General features: G+C 37.4%; 1 protein-coding gene across 1 annotated transcript in view; it reads left to right on the forward strand.

The window, feature by feature from the left end:
* The first annotated feature begins 328 nt into the window (after positions 1–328).
* LOC130247583 (pumilio homolog 2-like) overlaps positions 329–22864 on the forward strand; it is an 87062-nt gene continuing 64526 nt past the window's right edge. The window contains exon 1 of the mRNA XM_056480881.1: positions 329–433. The gene's annotated coding sequence lies outside the window, so the exon portion shown is untranslated. The remainder of the gene's footprint in view (positions 434–22864) is intronic.

Here is a 22864-nt window from a genome sequence, read left to right on the forward strand (position 1 = left end):
TTGTTTTTATAAATCTACAAAAGATATGTTAGCTTTTGAAATGAGGTGGTGTGAAAGTGGGGCTTTGTGTTCAGTTGTTGAAGAAGAGTAAGTTTTTACTTTTTTTAATTAATGCATTTATATATATATATATTTTTTACTGCATCCCTTGTGAGTTGTTGACATCTTCAAATGATGATAATTAACTAATTGTAATAAAAGGCACTTTTAAATTCAATTCTCTCTCTCTCTCTCTCTCTCTCTCTCTCTCTCTCTCTCTCTCTCTCTCTCTCTCTCTCTCTCTCTCTCTCTCTCTCTCTCTCTCTCTCTCTCACTCACTGACAGACGCGCATGTGTACGCAAACGCATCTCCACGGAAACGAAAAGTTGTACGCAGTACTGCTTCCTTCTCAACCTTGAAGCATCAGGACTTGAACATCATCACTCAAAGAGCGTGAGTATTGATATATCAGAGCACGAACGTCAATTGTCCCCTTTTGTTTGGGGGCTCGAGAGTAGGGGGCCATGTTGTTAGTCTATTATTGAAAAGATACGGGGCGTCACTTAAAAGTTTACCGTGAAATTAACGTTAACTGTCTCTTTGTGATATTGATGTGAGGTAAACGTGTAGAGATGTGAAATTGTTTTAAAATTTCAGTGTTTGTGAAATTTACTTTATGAGACGAGAGGCCTTTATGCTGTTTATTCAACAAAGAGGCTGGAGCACTGTCATAGACAAAACATGTCAGAAGTTTTACTGCATATAATGTTTTGCTGGACGTTAACGCTATTAGTTTTAAATACGAATTATAAATAATTAAATAATTTTTAAATACGAAATCGGATATTGTGTTGCTATGACTGTTCGGGAGATGCTATTCAGGATTAGCTGGCAGAGTTAAGGGCCCTGCGATGCTAACAAACAACAGGCTACATCGACCAAATGAGAACTCCGATTAGACTAACGTTAAAGGGTTTAGACTCGTAATCTCACGTCCATATCTTTAAATACGAAAAATAAAAGAACCGGTGTATACACAATTTTAGTAAACTTTATACTATATATTTTACGCACCGTATGTCGTTAGAGTGTTAGCCGTTAGCATCATATCTGTCCACCCAAAACAATCCCATAGAAACGCGTGATTTAACTTCGAGTCTTTGTTAAAGTGTATTAACTTAACTTGTATTTCGATCGTGTTTTACCTTTAAATATTAGGTTAAAATGTTTAGTTATTTGTGTTATTCAATGATTGTTAGTTTTATCATTTAGTTTTGTGTATGATATACCGCTGAAGTCAAAATTATTAGCCCCCCGAATTATTAACCCACCGCCTGTTTATTTTTTCCCCAATTTATGTTTAACTGAGATTTTTTTTCAACACATTTCTAAACATAATAGTTTTAACGACTCATTTCTCATAACTGATTTATTTTATCTTTGCCATGATGACAGTACATAATAATTTACTAGATACTTTTCAAGACACTTCTATACAGCTTAAAGTGACATTTAAAGGCTTAACTAGGTTAATTAGGTTAACTAGGCAAGTTAGGGTAATTAGGCAAGCTATTGTATATTGATGGTTTGTTCTGTAGACTATCGAAAAAAATGTAGCTTAAAGGGGCTAATAATTTTGACCTTAAAATGGCTTTTTAAAAATTGAAATGCTTTTATTCTAGCCGAAATAAAACAAATAAGACTTTCTCCAGAAGAAAAAATATTGTCAGACATACTGCCCACAAAAATGCCCACAGTTGTTTCTGATAATGCTAACTTTATAAATCTAACATAATCTTACACAACACATCCCATTTATTTTTAGTCTAATCTTTAATTAATAATTCACTCATAAAACTTTGTTTCATTACTAGATGGATAATTTTTAAGAACTATTTTGATTGTTGTTTGTCACCACCTATTGCTTAAACAATGTAGTTGCTACAACTTTCAATAGCGCCAAGTTGCACTAAACTGTGATTTAAATTTTTACCATAAACATCAGTGTTTATATCTTAAATATAAGCTGTTATTGCAGTACTTCTGTGATATTTGATTGTTTGTAACTTTGTAACTAACTGAAAAGTGTAAAAATTCAATCTCTCTATATCAAATACAGATTTAAATGCAGCGCATGGAAAGATCAATAAACATCTAAATCATTATCATTTATTTTTGTTGCGTTGGTGTTTTAATGCTTAATAGTGCAGCTTTACACTGTATGCATTAGTGCAGGCTAAACAAATAGTGACAGAAACGACAGAAAACATTTGGTGCCACCACAATTTCTTTTGTCATCTTTATATTTTACTGGAAAGCCTAAATGCTTTCATACATGCAATTTGAATGACATAGGAGGTGATCTCTGTGCGATCGTTACAAATTTAGGATTAATCTACAAGTAAAGAAAAAAGTAGTTAATCCACGGGTCAAATGGGTTCTGAACCATGGGTTGTGATCCATACGGATCATGGATCAACTGTGATGATTTCTGTTAATCAGCACTTCGATCAGATTTCTGTTAATCAGCACTTCAATACAAAAACAGGAAACAAATTAAAATCAAAACCAAAATTCTTTAAATTACGTGACTACCTCGGGTGACCCTTTCATCAGTTTCATAATAAATGTCCCCCATCAAAGGTAAAATATAAATCTAGACCCGCTTTTCCACTATCGTGCCAAACTGTTCTAAGAACACTTGGGTACGGTTGTTTCTCCACTGAGCTTGGAACGGCGAGGCACGATTACAAACCGTTCTCGGCCCGGAACTCTCGGCACGGTTAGACAACCGTGCTGAACTGTGCCGACAGATTCTGTGTGTTGATGTCGCGGCTCTGTTGCCAAGCTACCACAGCTGGCTCAGCGGAAGCGCGCTAGTCATCAGACATCCACAAGTAAAGAACACTACATTTAATATAAAAAATGATCCAGATCTAAACGATACAGTTTGAAAAGGGCTTTAAAACCATAGAGCAGTCTCTGGCAGAGAAGTGAATAACTCATCACATTCTTACGAAGATATTTTATTTATTAAAGTTATTATTTCATTCACTCGAATACAATTAACTATGTATAACATAGTTACTAACTGTCATCTAAAATCTTAGAAAAAATAAAATAGCCTGTTGTTTTATTCGTGGCTAAAGTTTGATTAATTTGATTGACATCCTAGGAAATGAGACCTTTAATTCGCCTGACTGCACGTGAGTTTACTGCATGCTGCACTGTATTTGATAGCACAAAACTCTCTCTGATCCGGGAGAGAACTTTACCAGTGACTGCATGCACTGCTGAAAGACTTTTTTTCCTGCTGCACATCGAATAAAGACAATAAAGACACATCATTAATGTCCAAATTCCACAACAACATCGCTATATCCATGGAACACAAACTTTCAGACTCTTTTAAAGGGCACCTAGGTTAGCCCTTTTTTCAGATTTAATATAAGTCTTTTGTGTCTCCAGAAAGTGTGTGTAAAGTTTCAGCTCAAAACACCCATCAAATTTTTTTATTATACCTTTTATTAAATTCCTATTTATAAATTTTTTCACTGGGTGGCGGTTTTGGTTTTATTGCGTCTTTAAGGTTAGTCCTCCCCGCCCACCGTTTCTACGTGCCTTTCTGCGTGCCTTAATCTCCTCCCTCGGCAGCGTCAGACAACAGACAGACTTAAAGGAAGCAGATCTCACGTAGCGTTTGTGAGAAATACTACAGTAAAAACTTTACCAATTAGTATTTATTGTGCAGTTGCATGGCAGGGTCACACAAAGTTCATGCGCGCAGACACACACAGACAGACACACACACAGACAGACTTAGCGCCCGTTTAGCTTTGCACTCTTTTTACACGCAAATGTGACAGGATACAGGTTAATCTCCACTGCTGTATGGAAATCTGTTATGTTAATGTACAAAATAAACCTGATTTAATGTCCACAAACCGGGACTGAAGCGTCTTCCTTTATAATTGTTCTGACACGCGGCTGTGCTGATGAAGTAAAGCTAAGCTAAATTGCTATAATTCATTACACACGTGCACTGTTTTAAAACATTTTAAACATGTGAAACTCACTCTTGATCATGTTTGATGATGATTGATGATCCTAGCGAACTGAACACACCTTTTATTCCCGGTTGCTTTGCGCACGTCCTCTCTTGCTGATATGATTAAACACGTGACAACCAGGACATGTTAATACATGCAGCTGTCAATCAATTCGGTGGGCGGGGGGACCGCACTCCTATGTAAAGTTGCGGTTGATCTGAAAACCGCTCCAATTGGTCCACCGTTTTTTTATGTTGCTAAATTGAAAAAAAAGGACTGGGTGTGTTTATATCACCCCAATATGACGGTCTATACACCATACATGCACATATGTCTGTCCAAACAGCTTGAAAAGTAGATTTTTCACCATTGGTGCCCTTTAACAACGATGAAATAACTGCATTTTTTAATTCAAAGCCTAGATGGCTTATTAATTTAATACCAGCAAGACTATCTGAAGGACGGTTACGGCATGTTGTAATGTCGGCTGTCCAAAAGTCTTCGGTAGAAAGTCAACTCTTTCTATATATTTTTTGGACTTTGCTTGAAAGCTTTACGGAGTGGCACTGTAGCTGTCCAAGGTACTGTTGAATGATTTATATTATAGCCTATATATGCACTAATAAACAAGTCGAATGAATGAATTAAATAAATATGGATTCTTAAATGTCGGTATTGCTTTTACTCAAAAAAAATATCACTAGGTTTTGACAAATAATTTCAGCTATTGGCCGTTATATGATTCAGTTATACATAAGTTTGACATTTATGGGGGCATGTAGGCTAACATGTTTTTGTTTTTTTGTTCTCGGTGATCTTTAATATATACTGGGTAGCTACGCAAATATTTTCGAAAACGTCAAGCAAGAATTTGCCTACAGCTTGTTAGTTAATTATAAAGACAAAAAAGAATTAAAATAACAAAAATAAAACGATAAAAATACAAAGATAAAAGAGCAGCAATAGTCCTTTATATGCTTTACATCTTGCTATATATGTGTTGTTTCATATTAATTTTTTATTTCACTTGCTGCATTCGTTATTTAATGTTTGAATACTGAAACAAATAACAGCCATCGCTTAAAGGATTATATTTTACCATTAAAATGTAGTATATTTTATCATTATCAACTTTTGATATAAAACCGCTGTGTAAATTAATTGATTGTTAAAAATGAAAGCATTTAAGTGCTATATTTTTTATTAGTGAAAGTGCCCACTCACTTTTGACAAGGCCTGTCCAAAAATATATTTCTGCCACTATAATACAAATGCACTATTATTGTTGCATTATCATTGTTTAATATTCTGTTATGTACAGTGATTTTAAATATATTATTTATTTCCCCTCCAATCATTTTCAATCATCACGTTACATTTTAGTCATTTTCCCTCCAAATAAAATTTAGCCAGAGCTAAACATGACTGAACATATGACTAGGGCTGGGTATCGAGTTCGATACTTTTTAAGCACCGACCGAACCGTCTCGATACTACCGAGTATCGAAAAAATCATTTTCGTTCAGTACCAAATTTCGATACCCAAGGGTATAATCTTGTCAACGTCAGTGAGCACCACTTGGAGAAAACCTGCATCCTTAACGTGCCTGGATCAAATCCTGGTGATTGGCTGCGCTGCGGCGAGACTGTCTTGAAAATCAGCAGTTTACGGCAGTTTGATGGCAGAGCTTGTCAAATCGTCAAACAGACATACAAAATCAGTAAACTTTTAGCACTTCTTGCTTGTGTAGCGTTAAAGTTTAAGGCCCTGTTTACACTGCAGATAAATGTGACCCAATTCCGATTTTTTTGTTCATATGTGACACAGATCGGATCTGTATGATGACCGTGTAAACATAAAAAAAACGCATGCATTCGGATATTCAGCGATCGGTTTCAGGTCTCCTTCATATGGAAATAAATCAGATATAAATCGGATATGTGACAATGCGACTGTCATGTAAACAGGCAGGTCGGATTTATTGAGGCGTTCTGATCATTATTAAACTTGTGACAATGTGGTGCTTCTCCACGGTTTAATGATGTAGAAGGAAGAGCGTGTGTGGAGATTCCGATGCGGTAAACAACAACAGCAGAGGAAACATGGAGGAAAGTGATCAGTCCCCACAATTTGCTCCCACCAGACCTCTCACACATTCCTCTGAATGATGGAGTACATTATAAAGCATATAAACCATAAACGCGAGCTGCGATGACGGCCATTTCCCACCTCCTCCGCCTCAAAATCATTTTAAAGTTGGGCGAACATCGTGTTGTAACTTTTGCTTTTTGTCGCTAATAATACACTCACTGCTGGCTACACAGAACAACTTTATTCTCTCCAACACCAGTGCGCACACAGGCAAAGGCTACATCTGCTATACACACACACATACACACACACACACACACGCACACACACACACACACACACACATCAGGGCCATACCATTACGTAAACTGCGTGAGGGTAAATCTGGACTGAACCATTCACTGCTTATATTACGTTTCACAGAGCTATAAACAAGACAGTTTCTTCCATCGTGGCTAGTGTGGCACAGATGCTAGAACCCGCGTTTATGCAAGCATCGTAAATTGTATGGCAAGTGTAAAGACATGAATTGGATATGGGTCACAATTAAAATAACGTGTAAACGGACAGACAAAAAAATCTGATATACGCAGTATCATATGTATACGGAATTGGGCATCAAGACCTGACAGTGTAAACGGGGCTTAAGTTTGTGTGGGGTAAATTTATTAATCCTTTTTTGACCTAACGTACGCTGTGTAACGTTATGTACTGTTTATGTTACTGTTGGCTTTAAATACCTGGCTAAGTTGATACTAAAATACTAGTTGATACTAAAATAACAGTAAATGATGAAGTTTACCTCACATTAAACTTATCTATTATACATGTCCTTATCCTTGGCTGCAGTAACAGTTTAGCTTTCATGTTTTTTTCACATTAATGTTATAGTCTCTGCTCCTGCTGACCCTGGAATTAGGAGACCATCAAGTGATAATCCATTTACACTGGCAGAAAAAGTAAAAATGAACAAAGAAAGGAAAGATGAATGCCACAGGGCCGTTACAAATTTTATTGTTAAAGATTTGCTGCCTTTTTCTACTTTTCAATGCCTAGAAAGGAACCAAAAACATAGTCAAAATAAGTCCATGCGATATAAGTGGTTCAATCATAATTATATGAAGCTGCAAGAATACTTCTGTGCGCAAAGTAAACAAAAATAACTTTATTCAATGATTTATCCATGGGAGGATCAGAAAGCTCCAAAATCCAAAATATCTTCATTTGTAAATAATTAATGACAGAATTAAAATTTTTGGGTGAACTAAACCTTTAAGCAGCAGTAAGCCTCACAAATACTTAAAATTGATTGACTTAAAACTGCTTGAACTTTATTAAAACTGTTTGCACTAATATATTGTTTTAACTACACTTTGTTCATTTTGTGCTTTTGTTCCTTTGTTTATTGGTCTTAGAGATAAGCCTGCTGTGAAAAGTGTCACAAACATCCTGAAAAAATAATCTTGTTAAAATATATTTCTTTAAATAAAAGTATTGAAAAAAGTATCGTTCAGAACCGAATTCAGGGTATCGGTATCGAAAATTTTGGAACGATACCCAGCCTTACATATGACCTCTAAATAAATATGGGTGCTGTGACATGTACCTATATTTAGCACCTCTTTTTGATAGAGCGGCATAACAGTGCTAGTCATATGGTTGCTTTCGCTTTTATGAACATGATCGGCTATTATTTAAATTTAATTGAACAAAGATAGCCATTTACATTGCATTACTAAGGCAACTACTGATGCGTTTTGTGTAATGTTTCAAAGAGCTTTGTCGCAGCACGACAGTGAAAAAAGATACCGTGTCCGTGCTGTCTGGCCCGGTTTGGCACGGAATGGAACGATTTTGCTTAAAGAACGATTCAGCACGATAGTGGAAAAGCGGCTAATGTATAGTTAAAAGTAAAACAAATGAATCACAATTCAAGATATTTTTAATGATAAGTGACAGATTTCTGTTCCTCCATTGAAGTCTATTCACCCAAAACTTTTTACACTTCATAAACTTCATAAAGACATTGTACAATAAATACATTTGCAGTGCTTAATCTAAATTCTCAGAAGGAAAAAAAAATTACTTTGTGATGAAGATTTAACATACACTCAATAAAGTACCTTTTCCGCTTGCTCAAACTACTTATTTAAAATGAGCTGAAACAACAGAAGTCTTGTGTATTTTTGGGGACAACTTAATTGTTTTATGTTCAATCCACTTAAATTTGTAAAAACAATTAAGTTATCTTAATCGATTTGTGTTGGGATGACATGAAGGAATTATGTGTAACCCAGCATTTTTTACAGTGTATACTGTAAAAATAAATGCTGAGTTCCACACAATCAATTTGTGTTGGACAACATGATTAAATTAAGTTAACTTATTAGTTTTTACAAAAACACACAAGAATTGTGTTATTTCAGCTAAATTTAAATGAGTAGTTTGGACAAACAGCATAGATTTGAATGTATGCTTTTGTTCTCACGTAAACAATGATCAGCACCAATAGGGTTCAAAATTTGGTTTCTTTTTTAGGTATGTTTGTGCTTCTTTTTGTTCACTGATCAATGTCTATCTTAGAATAAAAATCTACATTAAATCTGATTATTATTTAGTCATCACCTCTCTTTAGAAAACTTGGATTAGACCACTTGATTCATGTGGATTATTGTTCTATAGATGTTTTGAAGCATCAAAGGTTTGCATGAAGAGATTTTCACTTGAAGGATGGATAGGTCTTACAATAAAAACAATTATACTATGACTATTTAATAAAAATTAGGTATTGTATTGGTTGCTTAAATCATGGTGATCAAAAAGGGAAATGAAACAACGTGTATCCAATGTGTAAATGTGGAAAAAAATGTGCACACTGAGCTAGGGGTGGGCGATATGACCTAAAATTAATATCACGGTATTTTTCATCTTTTGAACGGTGACGGTATAATATCATGGTATTACTTTCAATAGCAAAATAATATACATCTCAAGGAAGAACGGACAAAAGAAAGTCTCACTTCTATCACTCTTTAAAAGTTTTGGTTTGGGTCATTGTAAATGCTCAGTCTCGTTATGAGCTGATCTTCATTTCTCTGTGTTGGTGGAATAAAGCAGGCGAGTCAGCCGCACCAATTTATGAGCAGACAGAGCAGGATTCTCGCGATGACCACCAGCGCAATTCCGCTCTTTGTTATGAGCCGTAGTGTCAGAGTAAACTTAGTAAAGGTGAGATTCTTTGGCGATGATGTGTACAGTGTTAGATTTTATATTTAGCGGACATTTGCGCTGAACACGCGGTGAATGCACCGCATCGAGATTCGGGCACCTTCTCCGAAAACACTCGATTGATCTCAGCTGGCGGATCAACATTTACCTCATGTCATGATCGCTGTCATCTGCGCCATTATTATTATTATAACTTTAGGTGAGGTTTGCAAACCTGTGCACTTTTCACTCTTCAGCCGTTTGCATTTCCTGCAGTAACAAAAGCTCCCTGTTATCTGACAGCGGGAAGCGTTGAGTGACTGACTGCTAAAATGAACCAATACAGCGGCAGGGTAGAGCGATTCAGCAAGTTTTTAGAGAAAATCAAATCAGATTGCACTACAACCATTATATTCAGACACACAAATGCTCACAAATATATTATGAGGGCGCATAGATTAAATTTTGGGCGCTCATGCGACCAAAATGGTTGCAATTTCAAGCCCTGTAGTATAAGGAAATGTATTCAGACCACAACTGAACGTTTGAAGAAAATTGAATGCCTTATTATTTAGAATTAGCTATTATTGATGTAAATGCAGCCGTTCAAGGCGCATAATTGATTTATTACGGTATTGACGGTATTAGAAAATCCATGTCGTGGCGCAATGTCACACCGGTGATGACTATTACACCGGTGTACCGCCCACCCCTACACTGAGCTCATTTCATTTATCAACTCAACTCAAATCACTTATCAACATACCTGACAGTCGTGGAGCTCTTTCTGATCTCGTCTAAGGCACTCTGAGGTAGATAAGTATTACTGTAAATAATTACAATAATAAAATATTTTAATAATAAAATTATTTATATACATATATATATATATATATATATATATATATATATATATATATATATAATAAAACACATCCGTATCAGACCGATTGCGTTCCATTTGTTAACTTAAATGTATTAATTGTCATGAGAAGTTCAGTTCTTATTCTGCAAATCAGTTCCCTCGTATGCTTCAATTCAATGAATCGGTTCAATTGACTTGTTGCACTGATTAAGCATATTGCAGTAACACTTGATATTAAATATACTGTATTATTTTACCCCTGTTGAAGGCATTGGTTCGTCCCTGTTGCAAAGTCAATCGCGGTCTCAGTAGGTGTCATCAGCTTTGGATGTGTCCGACAGAGACTCGGTTCAGAGCTGATGATTCGGTTCAGAGCTGTTGCAACCAGTTTGTGAGTGTGAAAACCACTTTTATAACATTAAAGTTAGTTGAGCTCGATCATTAGAGACAATCATTAGCAGTTGTTTTGATTCAGTGCATTGTTTAAATACTGGAGCATGCCAGACACGTACAAAATCTTGTTCACTAAAATGAAACGATTTGGAAGAACAAGAATCGTGTGCTGCAGATTCACTCATTTCAGCAATGTACAAAACAATATGTTTTAATAATCATAGATGCAGATGCTTCACGCAACTTATTCTCATTTGCGGGTGAATGTTTTATCTGTCATTACTGACAGACGTGTGTTAGCCGTCAGCAGCCTATGGCGTCAACAAGAGACACAGGGAAGCACATAAAGTAAAATGACAAATATTTGAGTATACCTTTTACAAAACAAGCTCACATTTGCATTCATGGTAGAGGTGCACAATTCTGGCTAAAATAAGAATCACAATTTTTTTTGCCTAAAATCAAGATCGCAATTCTTTCTCACAATTCTGTAGATGTAAAATAAAGGTTAATATCAGTAGGCTAATAATATTGTTATTTCTCAAACATATGGTAAAACAACAATAATATTATGTGTAGGTCTGATGTTGAATTTTTATGTTTAAAACATATGCTTGCAATCTGTCATTGACAACATTGTTAGACCATTTTTTCTACTGGTAAAATTGGACATTTGTCATTATCAGATTCCCTCTTGCATTATATTTAACATTATATAGGCTAGAGTAGTTATATTGACACTGTTAAACATTCATTCTCATGCACAACACTCTGTTCGCTATGGAAGAAAAACATTAAATGCTTGTTGTAATCATAACTCTAAAATGTGACATGATTATTTAAGTGATGTTGGCGCTTTTGGTTTCATTTTTACTGCTAAGTGTGGTTAATGCTTCCTGCGCTGCTCCCAAAAAATCACTCTGTGCCACAAACTGAATGTTATTTACAACTTTATTACCTGTTATTCACAGCCCAAGCAGGTTCTTTTCACTAAAGTAGATGTGTGTGCGTCTATCGTTTATGCTGTGTTCACACCAGATGCGGAAGGAGCGTCAAGCCGTGATAGCATGAGTTTGGACACCTCAGACTCAGAGAGCTGAGAAAAAGAGTTGAGTGTGTGTGGTGTTGGTGGTGTATCTTGCGTGTTTGTTGTAGGTGCAGCAAATTGAGCACTGATTTTTGCAGTTTTGGTGCAAAAGAATGTAGCAAAGTCATCAGTAGTAACTGTGGAGGATGCGGGTGGAGGAGGAGGATAGAGGAGGGAGGAAAATGTTTTAAAAAATAAGCGAGGATTGGTGGCACTGTTGATTTTCTGACGGAAGTATGTCTGCTTTGCAGAAGTAACCTCAGCCGAGAAAGAGGACAGAAGAGTTTGGTATGTTATGAGCTGTTCAGGATTAGAATTTTTTTGCCAAATTCTCTCTGCAGCCCGAGGTTTGAGCGACGCTTACGGAGAACATCTGAGAGCCAGGGTGCAGGAGGACTGGCACGGGCTGGCCTGGATGCCAGCGAAAGGCAACTAGTGTTGGAGTGTGTGGCGGCTCAGGAGTAATGTGGATGTTGAGAGACAGAAGTAAATGATCCGATGTTTGTAGTGGAGTTACTAGTGTTTGATCAGCGAAGCAATGTCGAGTGTAAATAAGGTCTAGCTGATTACCTGATTTGTGAGTAGCAGAAGTAGGTGCTCTTTTGAGGTCAAAAGAGGCAAGCAGAGTCTGGAAGTCAGCAGCTTGAGGTCTTTCAATGTAAATGTAAATGTCACCTAGCACCAACAAGGGAGTGTCATAATCCGAAAAAGATGAGAGAAGAACATCCAGTTCATCAAAGGAGCTGATTTTAGGCAGGGACGATCTCTGAGTGAATTTCCATTCTTTGGAAATCAGTAGTCCAGTCCCACCCCCTCTCCCTGTCTGGCGAGGAGTGTGGGGAAAAAGAGAAATTAGTAGAAAGAGCTGCATGTGTAGCAGTGTCCTCCGGTTTCAACCAGGTCTCAGTTAGAGCCATGAGATTAGAGTCAGAATGAGTAGCTATGGAGGTAATAAAATCTGCGTTGTTAACAGCAGATTGACAATTCCAGAGGCCCATGGAGAGAGAGAGTTGTGAAATAGCAGATACATGTATTGAACGAAGGTTGTGAGGATTACGCCTGCAGCGTACCTCCCGTGCTTTGCGAGTGTTAGTAACAACAAGAATTAGTAAACACATAATAAAAGTGCAATGAAAACAATAATGCGAAACTGTCCGCGCTCGACACACAAGCTCTTACAGTAACCAAGGAAACAGTGGGTAAACTTTTCTAGTACCATACACAGACAGCTGAAAACAAGTTTAAATGTCCTACAACCATACACAACCAGCTGAAAACAAGTCTATGTGCCCTCTAACCATACACAACAACTGAAAACAAGTCAAAGTGTCCTCTAACCATACACAACAACTGAAAACACGTCTAAATGTACTTACACGCTGTTGGTCTCATTGCTGAAGTGCTTCTTTTTCAACATCTGACTTGTATTGTTAAAAGCCAATAGGCTAATATTTTTGTTCTTCTAATTATTATAACTTACTATTTATATTATTATTGATTAGTATAGTGTCATTTTAGGCTATTTGTGAAGTTCTTAAAATGTAACGTTTAATTGTTATTATACCGTTTCAAGCAGTTAAAGTTATCTAATATTTAACTACATTATTTATAGGCTGTATTGTGTTGTTTTATCAACGAAAGTTAAACAATAAACATGTACGTTTGTATGGATATTTTAGCATAATACTTCTTAATGTTTACATAAAATGTAAATTAACTTATGGAGGCTACTTGGGTTCAGAGGCGTAAATTGTTAATGGTGCGGGAGGAATATTTTGCCAGTGAATATTGTCCCCATCATTGAAAAATAAATAAAACACCGGATAGGATAGGATGCAATGAAGGAAAAGCATGCTCTTAATCATTCTTCATAATCTGATTCGTACATGCAATAAACCCAAATTGCGCCGACAAGAACAAGCTCTAAAAGGTAAAGTATAAAGTGAGAGGAGTTATTGAGAAGTTATTAATATTTGTTGTTAATATTCATGATCATGAACACAACCTGCGTTGTATACGAAACCGCTTACATTAATGCAGACAGATCATGGCTTAAGCACCAAACAAGTGGTTTAATTTATATTTAAGTCTCCTTATTTCTTTCAGTTTTATTGTAAATAATATAAATGTTTAAAGTTTTAGGTAAAGACGTCAAACTATGCCCACACATGCAAGCTAAACTAAATCATAACCGAGTCATCACGCTTTATTACCCAACCAATTTCAGCGTTAGGAAAAAAATTAAATGTTACAATTGAATGCCATTAAAAAAAAAAAAAATCTGTTAAAATAATGTGTTACGTAGTTACATTTTAAGGCATTAGTGTAGCAAAACAGAGAGCCTGTCTACCTAGATTATCATTCAGCCTGCAATGCATGTAAGAGGTGGATCCGCGGTAAATCCACGTACCCGCGCACTATATACCTTTTTTATTTATAACACTGTAAACTTGACTTTGCAGGCTGATCATCTTTAAACTCGAAAGGCATTTTTTAAGTGTCCTAACTTGAGACTGCTACTGTAGAATGGGATGTTTCTTTACACAACTGTAAAAGTGAGTTTTAGCGATGTCAAAATGAAAGCAAACATTTTAAGGGTTCTGCGTTTTGTCAATTTTATAGCTTAATAATAATAAGAATAATGAATATATTAAAATTATATTATTTATAGTGTAGACATTTTTATTTGTCTACTATAATATTAATCCCTAACTGAAAAACGAATGTGAAAATGACTGGCAGCTGCGTCTCTGCTAAAATTAATTTAACGGCAAATTTATTTTACTTTTTTCCCCTTTATAGCTCAAGAGAGTTGTATTTAAAGAGTTGGTTAAGCAAAAAATGAAATCAATTAGGCTGTGCGCCTTTGTGTTATCCACTAGTCAAGTTTTCTCCTGTGTTAGTTCAGAATAGGCCTCCGCCGCGTTGCATTTATGCCGGCACAATATACCAGATCAAAGCTGGTCTAAAGTCCAGCGCAGAGCGCGTTAGTTGTGCGTCTCGCTTACACATTGCTTATAACACACAGGATGTACAGCAATACACAATATCTCTATAAATGAAAAAGAACTAAGGATTAAAATATTACAAAAAAAATTATTTTCTATAGCCTACATAAATATAAAAAACACAGCCTTCATGCCTTCTTCATCTCGGGTTTATTTAGTTTACTCATGACAATTTGCTTTTGTATAATGTTACTAAAAAGATAGGTCTTTAATCTAGTTTTGAATTGGGAGAGTGTGTCTGAGCCTCGGACGTTATCAGGAAGGCTATTCCAGAGTTTAGGAGCTATAAATGAAAAGGCTTGACCTCCTTTACTCAACTTTGCTAGGTACTACCAGAAGCCCTGAGTTTTGAGATCTTAAAGAGCGAGTTGGATTGTAGCGAGATAGAAGGTTGGTTAGATAAACAGGAGCTAGATTATTTAAAGCTTTGTAGGTAAGAAGCAATATTTTAAATTCAATACGAAACTTAATAGGCAGCCAGTGTAATGAGGATAAAATTGGGGTGATGTGATCAAATTTTTTAGACCTGGTAAGAACTCTGGCAGCTGCATTTTTTGTTAATAGAGAATGCTAGGCAGCCAGCAAACAGTGCATTACAGTAATCCAGCCTAGAAATCATAAAAGCATGGAGTAGCTTTTCTGCATCTGAGATGGATGGCATACTTCGTAACTTCACAATATTTCTCAGATGAAAGAAAGCAGTTTTTGTGACATGGGATATATGATTTTTAAAAGTTAAATTGCTGTCTAATATGACACCCAGATCTTTTATAGTAGAACTAACGCTAACTTTGTATCCCTCTAATTTTTACAGGTGGAGTTGTGAGATCTGCTGTGTACAGGATTTAGGCCCAATAAGTAATAATTCTGTTTTGTCTGAGTTTAAGAGAAGATAATTGTTGGTCATCCAGTCTTTAACATCTTTAATACACTCAGTTAGCTTAGACAGTTTAGACATCTCGTCAGGTTAAGTTGAAATATATAATTGAGTATCATCTGCATAGCAGTGAAAGCTGATCCCATGTCTTCTAATAATGTCTCCCAGGGGTAGCATGTATATTGTAAACAGCAAAGGGCCTAAAACTGATCCTTGAGGCACCCCATACTTTACTGGGCTGACTTGTGAAGGCTGTCCATTAATATTCACAAACTGGTAACGGTCAGCTAAGTATGACTTAAACCATTGTAGAGCCTGTCCCTGGACACCTGTAGAATTTAAGCGATTTATGAGGATACCGTGGTCATTGGTGTCAAATGCCGCACTAAGATCGAGTAAAACTAATAGCGAGATGCACCCTTCGTCAGCAGCTAAGAGAAAATCGTTGGTTATTTTCACTAATGTAGTTTCTGTACTGTGATGAGCTCTGAAACCTGACTGAAACACTTCAAAAACATTGTTCGTCTGCAGAAAGGAGCAAAATTGAGCAGAAACAACTTTTTCTAACATTTTAGACATAAATGGAAGATTTGAAATAGGCCTATAATTAGCTAAATTGCTGGGGTCCAGTTGTGGTTTCTTAATAATAGGCTTAATAACAGCTAGCTTGTAAGGATTTGGAACATGGCCTAAAGATAAAGAAGAGTTGATAACGTTAAGAAGAGGTTCTCCTATAACGGGTAGCAATTCTTTCAGTAATTTTGTTGGACTTGGATCCAACATACACGTAGCTGGTTTAGAACTATTTATAATTTTATCTAGCTCTTCCTGTTCTATGATTTTAAAGCACTGTAGGTTATTTAGATTCAGTGGAATGTTTACTGGATCTGAAGTATAAGGCAGTGCAGAAAGTTTAATATCTCCTATTTTCTGTCTTAAGCCTTCTATTTTGTCACTGAAAAAATTAATCACTACTAATTTGCGGTGGAACATTTTGTTCCAAAGATGACCGATTATTTGTTAATTTAGCAATGGTGTTAAATAAGAATCTAGGATTGTTATGATTATTTTCTATCAGCTTGCGGAGGTGCTCAGCCCTGGCAGATTTTAGAGTCCTCCTATAGCTGGACATTGTCTTTGTACGCAATTCTAAAACTTCTAAATTAGTTTTTTTTCCATTTACGTTTCAGGGCACGGGTTGCTGTTTTGAGAGCGCGGGTATGACTATTATACCATGGTGTAGTTTTATTCTCTCCAGCCTTTTTTAGTTTGATGGGTGCCACAGTATTTAGAGTGCTAGTGAAGATGGCATCCATACTGCTGGTTACTACATCAAGGTCATTTGCGTTTGTGGGTGCATTTCGAAATGGAGAAAGATCAGGTAAGTTATTTATAAATTCATCTTTGGTGGATGGAACAATAGTTCTACTAGGGTGATATATCAGAGCGGATCTGATAATTTCAGAATCAGAATCAGAAAGAGCTTTATTGCCAGGTATGTTCACACATACGAGGAATTTGTTTTCGTGACAGAGCTTCTACAGTGCAACAGGATTACAGAGACAGGACAAAAAACAGATAATAAATATATTTTTAAAAAAAATTAAAGTAGTGAGTGCAAATATACAGATTGACAAGTGTACATGTTTATTACTATATACAATGTTATATGTGCAGCTGTTATGTGCAAATTGGCATGTAAAGTGTGTTGTTGAATAAGTGTATATGTGTATAAAAGTGTATAGCAAGTAGTGATGTTGGTTTCGCAATTATTATCATCAAGTGTTAATGAGATGGATTGCCTGAGGGAAGAAACTGTTTCTGTGTCGGGCTGTTCTGGTGCGCAGTGCTCTGTAGCGTCGACCAGAAGGTAAAAGTTCAAAGAGGCAGTGTACTGGGTGTGAGGGGTCCAGAGTGATTTTGGCAGCCCTTCTGCTCGCTCTGGATAAGTACAGTTCTTGGGGAGTAGGAAGGGTTGTACCAGTGATTCGCTCAGCAGTCCGAACTATTCGACATAGTCTTTGGAGGTCATATTTAGTAGCTGAGCTAAACTACACAGTTATTGATGTGCAGATGACTGATTCAATGATGGAGGTGTAGAACTGTTTCAGCAGCTCCTTTGGGAGGTTAAACTTCCTCAGCTGACGAAGAAAGTACAGCCTCTGTTGAGCTTTTTTGACAATGGAGTCAATGTGAGTGTCCCACTTCAGGTCCTGAGAGAGATGGTGGTGCCCAGGAACCTGAATGACTCCACTGCTGCCACAATGCTGTCCATGATGCTCAGTGGGGGGAGAGCAGGGGGGTTTCTCCTGAAGTCCACTATCATCTCCACTGTTTTGAGCGTGTTGAGCTCCAGGTTGTTGTGACTGTTGTTGCGACTCCTTAACCTCCTGTCTGTAAGCAGACTCGTCACTGTCCTGAATGAGGCCGATGGTGTCATCTGCAAACTTCAAGAGCTTCACAAAGGAGTCTTTTGACGTGCAGTCATTCGTGTACAGGGAGAAGAGCAGTGGGGAGAGGACACACCCCTGGGGGGCGCCAGTGCTGATTGTGCGGATACTAATTTTTCCAGCTTCACCAGCTGCTGCCTGTCCGTTAGGAAGCTGTTAATCCACTGACAGACAGAGGTGGGCACAGAGAGCTGAGGTAATTTGGGCAGGAGAAGTTTTGGGATGATAGTGTTAAACGCCGAGCTGAAGTCAACAAACAAGATCCTCACATAGGTCCCTGGTCTAGGTGTTGCAGAACATAATGCAGTCCCATATTTACTGCATCATCCACAGACCTGTTTGCTCTGTAGGCAACCTGAAGAGAGTCCAGTGAGGGTTCAGTGATGTCCTTCAGGTGGGCCAGCACCAGTTTTTCAAAAGACTTCATGACCACAGATGTTAGTGCCACCGGTCTGTAGTCATATAGTCCTGTAAGTTTGGGTTTCTTTGGGATGGGGATGATGGTGGAGCGTTTGAAGCAGGAGGGCACTTCACACAGCTCCAGTGATCTGTTGAAGATCAGGGGTGAAGATGGGGGCCAGTTGGTCAGCACAGGATTTAAACAGGCTGGTGTTATAAAATCTGGGCCTGGTGCTTTTTTCCTCTTCTGTTTCCGGAAGACCTGGCGCACCTCCTTTTCACTGAACTGTAGTGCAGGTATGGGGGAGGCGGGGGTGGTGGAGGTGTTAATGGTGGCGTGAAGAGCAGTTCAGAGTGGGTAAACTTCAGGTAAAGTTTAGGTAAAGTTTAGGTAAAGTTCAGGTAAAGTGGGTAAATTTCAGGTAAACACAGATTATATAGTAAGAGGTAGTGGTCTGTAATTTCATCACTTTGTGGTATAATGTCTACATCAATGACCTCAATTCCATAAGACAGAATTAGATCTAGTGTATGCTTTAAGCGATAGGTTAGACCAATAACGTTTTGCTTTATCCCTAGTGAATGTAGTAAATCCATAAACGTGAGCCCTAATGTGTCGTTAGCGTCATCTATGTGGATGTTAAAGTCTCCTACAATTAGCATTTTATCAGTTTTAACTAGTAAGTCAGAGATAAAATCAGAAAACATTTTTAGAAAATTGACATAGGGTCCTGGGGGTCTATATATGGTGATTAAAGCGAGAGATGACATAGGTTTTTGCATAGTGTCCGGAAGCATAACATTAAGTGCTAATACTTCAAAGGAGTTAAACATAAGTCCGTTTCTCTGATTAACATTAAGAATATCACTAAAGATTGATGCAACTCCACCACCATGACCAGTTTGACGAGCCTCATGTTTATATAAGAATCCTGGAGGAGTTGCTTCATTTAAACTAATATAGTAATTTTGTTTCAGCCAGGTTTCAGTAAGACAGAGTGCATTAAGATTGTTATCTGTTATTATTTCATTTATGATTAGTGCTTTAGGTGCTAGTGACCTGATGTTTAGGAGACCAAGCTTTATGAAATTTGTATTTTCACTTTTTAGTGGTTTTTCTGGTTTAATTCTTAATAGATTATTTCTGGAGCACACAGTACATTTATTTCTTGATCTAATAATATGAGGAACAGCCAGGGTCTCTATGGGGTTAGCCAGATATGCATTACTGTTATTTATGTGGGACGAATAGGAGTCTATATGGCTAAATTGTGTATTTTGTGAATTTCTTCATTACTAGTCAGATAGAGCAGATAAAGTATTATGGGGATGTTGTCTGACAGGAGTTCAGCTCCAGCTCAACTGGGGTGCAGCCTGTCAGCGCGGAAAAGCCTAGGATGCTCCCAGAAAAGATTCCAGTTATTGGTAAAGAGCAATTACTGTTCTTTACACCATGTTAATAGCCATTCATTCAGAGCAAAAAATCTACTGAACCTTTAATTTCCTAGGCGGTAGGTAGGAGGCAGTCCAGAAACGATGATCTGCGTGGCAGGCGAGGTGCGTCGAATCGTCTCGATCAGGCTCCTGAAGTCTGCCCTTAATGCTTTTGCGCCCTGCAATTTGGGCCTGGATCGTCAAAATAGAGGCTTTGAGGTTCATTGTCATTTTCTTTCATCACACGCAACACACACACATGAACCGTGAGTGCGACAGAGGAAATAAGTCATAATCATAAGACATAACCTTCAATCTAATGACTTTTATTAAAAATGTTGACTGAGATTTTGTGAAATAACAATAACAGCGGAGCATTAATTGAATGCACATTTCCTGTGGAGCGATCGATTTGAGGTAGCCTGATATTTTTATTGATTGTACAAACAGCAGACCCTCAGCCTCCTCCACTGGACCAGCTCCATCTTCTGGTCCAAATGTCTTTAAAAGAAAGAGTTTGCAGGACCTTGCTTATAACCCAGAAAAAAACAAAAAAAATAAGTGATAATGGCCTTGATTTCACTTCTAATCTTCAGTTTAGCAGTTCAATTCATTAGCATTTTTTAGCACTTGTTATTTCAGCACTTTGAGCACTTGTTATTGTTTAGAAGAAAACACTTTATTTGACAGTACTTTTAAATTAATTGTGCAAAGCATAATCATTGAAAAGATTCTCAGTCTCAGTTTACCATTTTTAAGCACTTTGAGCTCTTGTTACTTTATTTACTTTAACCCCTGCATAACAAATATTCATACAGCAGTGGAGATTAACCTGTAGCCTGTCACATTTGCGTGCAAAAAGAGTGCAAAGCTAAACGCACGCGCTGTCTGTGTGTGTGCGCGTTTCGTGTCCCCGCTGTGTCTGTGTGTGTGTGTATCTGTGTGTGTGCGTGATCTTTGCAACGACATTGTGTGTGACTCATCGTAGCAACTCTACAACAAATACTCATTGTTAAAGTTTTTACTGTAGTATTTCTCACAAACGCTATGTGATATCTTCTTCCTTTATGTCTGTCTGTTGTCTGACCCAGCCGAGGGAGAAGATTAAAGGGCACATAGGTTACCCCTTTTTTTTTCAGATTCAGTCTTTTGTGTCCCTAGAATGTGTCTGTAAAGTTTGAGCTCAAAATAACCATCAGAGTATTTGTTATAGCTGTCTAAAGTGTCTGTATTGTAGGCGGTAAAACTTGGTTGCTGATTTTTTTGTACTGGGCCTTTAAGGCTAGTCCTCCCCGCCCACCGTTCCCACGTGCCTGTCAGCAACATGCCTCAGTCGCCGCCCTCGGCTGCCTCGGGAAGCAGATCTCACGTCGCGTTTGTGAGAAATACTACAGCAAGAACTTTACCAATCAGCATTTGATGCAGTTTTTGTGAGTTGCAACGATGAGTCACACACAAAGTTGTTACAAAGTTCACGCGCACACACAGCGAGGACACACACACACTCGCATAGCGCACACACACACACACACACACACACACACGCGCACACACAGAGAGAGAGAGAGTGCGGGTTTAGCTTCGCACTCTGTTTGTACGCATATGTAACAGGATACAGGTTAATCTCCACTGCTGGATAGATATCTGTTATGTTAATCAACAAAATAAACCTGATTTAATGTCCACAAACCGGGATTTAAGCATCTTCCGTTATAATTGTTCTGACCCGCGGCTGTGCTGATGAAGTAAAGCTAAGCTAAATGGCTGTAATTCATTACACACATACACTCCTACGTCAAGTTGCGGTCTATCTGAAAACCGCTCCAATTGGGCCACCGTTTTTATGTTGTTAAATTTGAAAAAAAAAGCGTCATGTTGCACTAAACTGCGATTTTAATCTTTACCATAAACATCAGTGTTTATATCTGAACTATAAACTGTTATGTCAGTACTTCTGTGATTATTTGATTGTTTGTAAGTTTTGTAGCTAACTTCAAATACAGATTTGAATGCAGTTGATGGAAGGATTAACAAACATGTATATTGCCATCATTTGTGTTTTAATGATTAATAGTGCAGCTTTTGAACCGAATGGGCTGCAATCAAAATTCCTTTTTTTCTCTGATTACTTGACTCAAGCTGATTCAAACGCACACTATGATGTCATTTTTTTACTATTTTGAATATTTCTATTTGATCAAACTCCTCCTAGGTTGTTAATCCGATGTTCACCAAAATTTTATCACATAATCTACAGACTATGCTGACCAAAAGTTAATGGAATTCAAGTTGATTAGATGAACCATTTTCATTTAACTTACTAAAATAGACTTGACATGGTTTGAGGTTAACTGTAGTGTTTCCCAATACTTGGATTGGATATTGGTTAGATCCAAATCCGATCTTACGTGTGCGCTAAATTCTGTGTAATAAGCCAACAGAAGCCATGAAGGTAGCCTATTAAAAGGCACTAGAAAGTATCTAGGCCTACTATGTCCTAAATTATTTGAAGCCATTCTATAGTTTAGTGTGAAGCACAGATGAGTATTCAAGTGGTTAAATTCATGATCAGCTCAACGCTTCCCGCTGCTGCGCCTGTCAATTATTCTCCATTCATTCACAATTCAAACTGCGTGTTGCGTTCATGACAACAGGAAAAACTCTCTCCAAGACTATTTGTTCCTGTTAATATTAGGGATGCACCGATCCCGATACTTGGATCGGATATCGGTTCGATACCGCATATTTTTGCTGGATTGGGTACCGGCCTGCTGGTACCGATCCAAATCCGATCTTGCACGTGCTCTATATTCTGTGTAATTTATAAGCCAACAAAAACCACGAAGGTATCCTATTAAAAGGCACTAGAAAGTTGTCATGTAGGCCCACTATATCCTAAATGTTTTGAAGTCATTTTATAGTTTAATGTGAAGTACAGATGAATATTCAAGTGGTTAAATTCATGTTCAGTTGTTTATGAAGTGCCCGTATAGCGGAGGGCTGCGCGCTGTGTCAGTGATGCT

This window comes from Danio aesculapii, chromosome 20, assembly GCF_903798145.1.
Source record: "Danio aesculapii chromosome 20, fDanAes4.1, whole genome shotgun sequence".
NCBI lineage: Eukaryota > Metazoa > Chordata > Actinopteri > Cypriniformes > Danionidae > Danio > Danio aesculapii.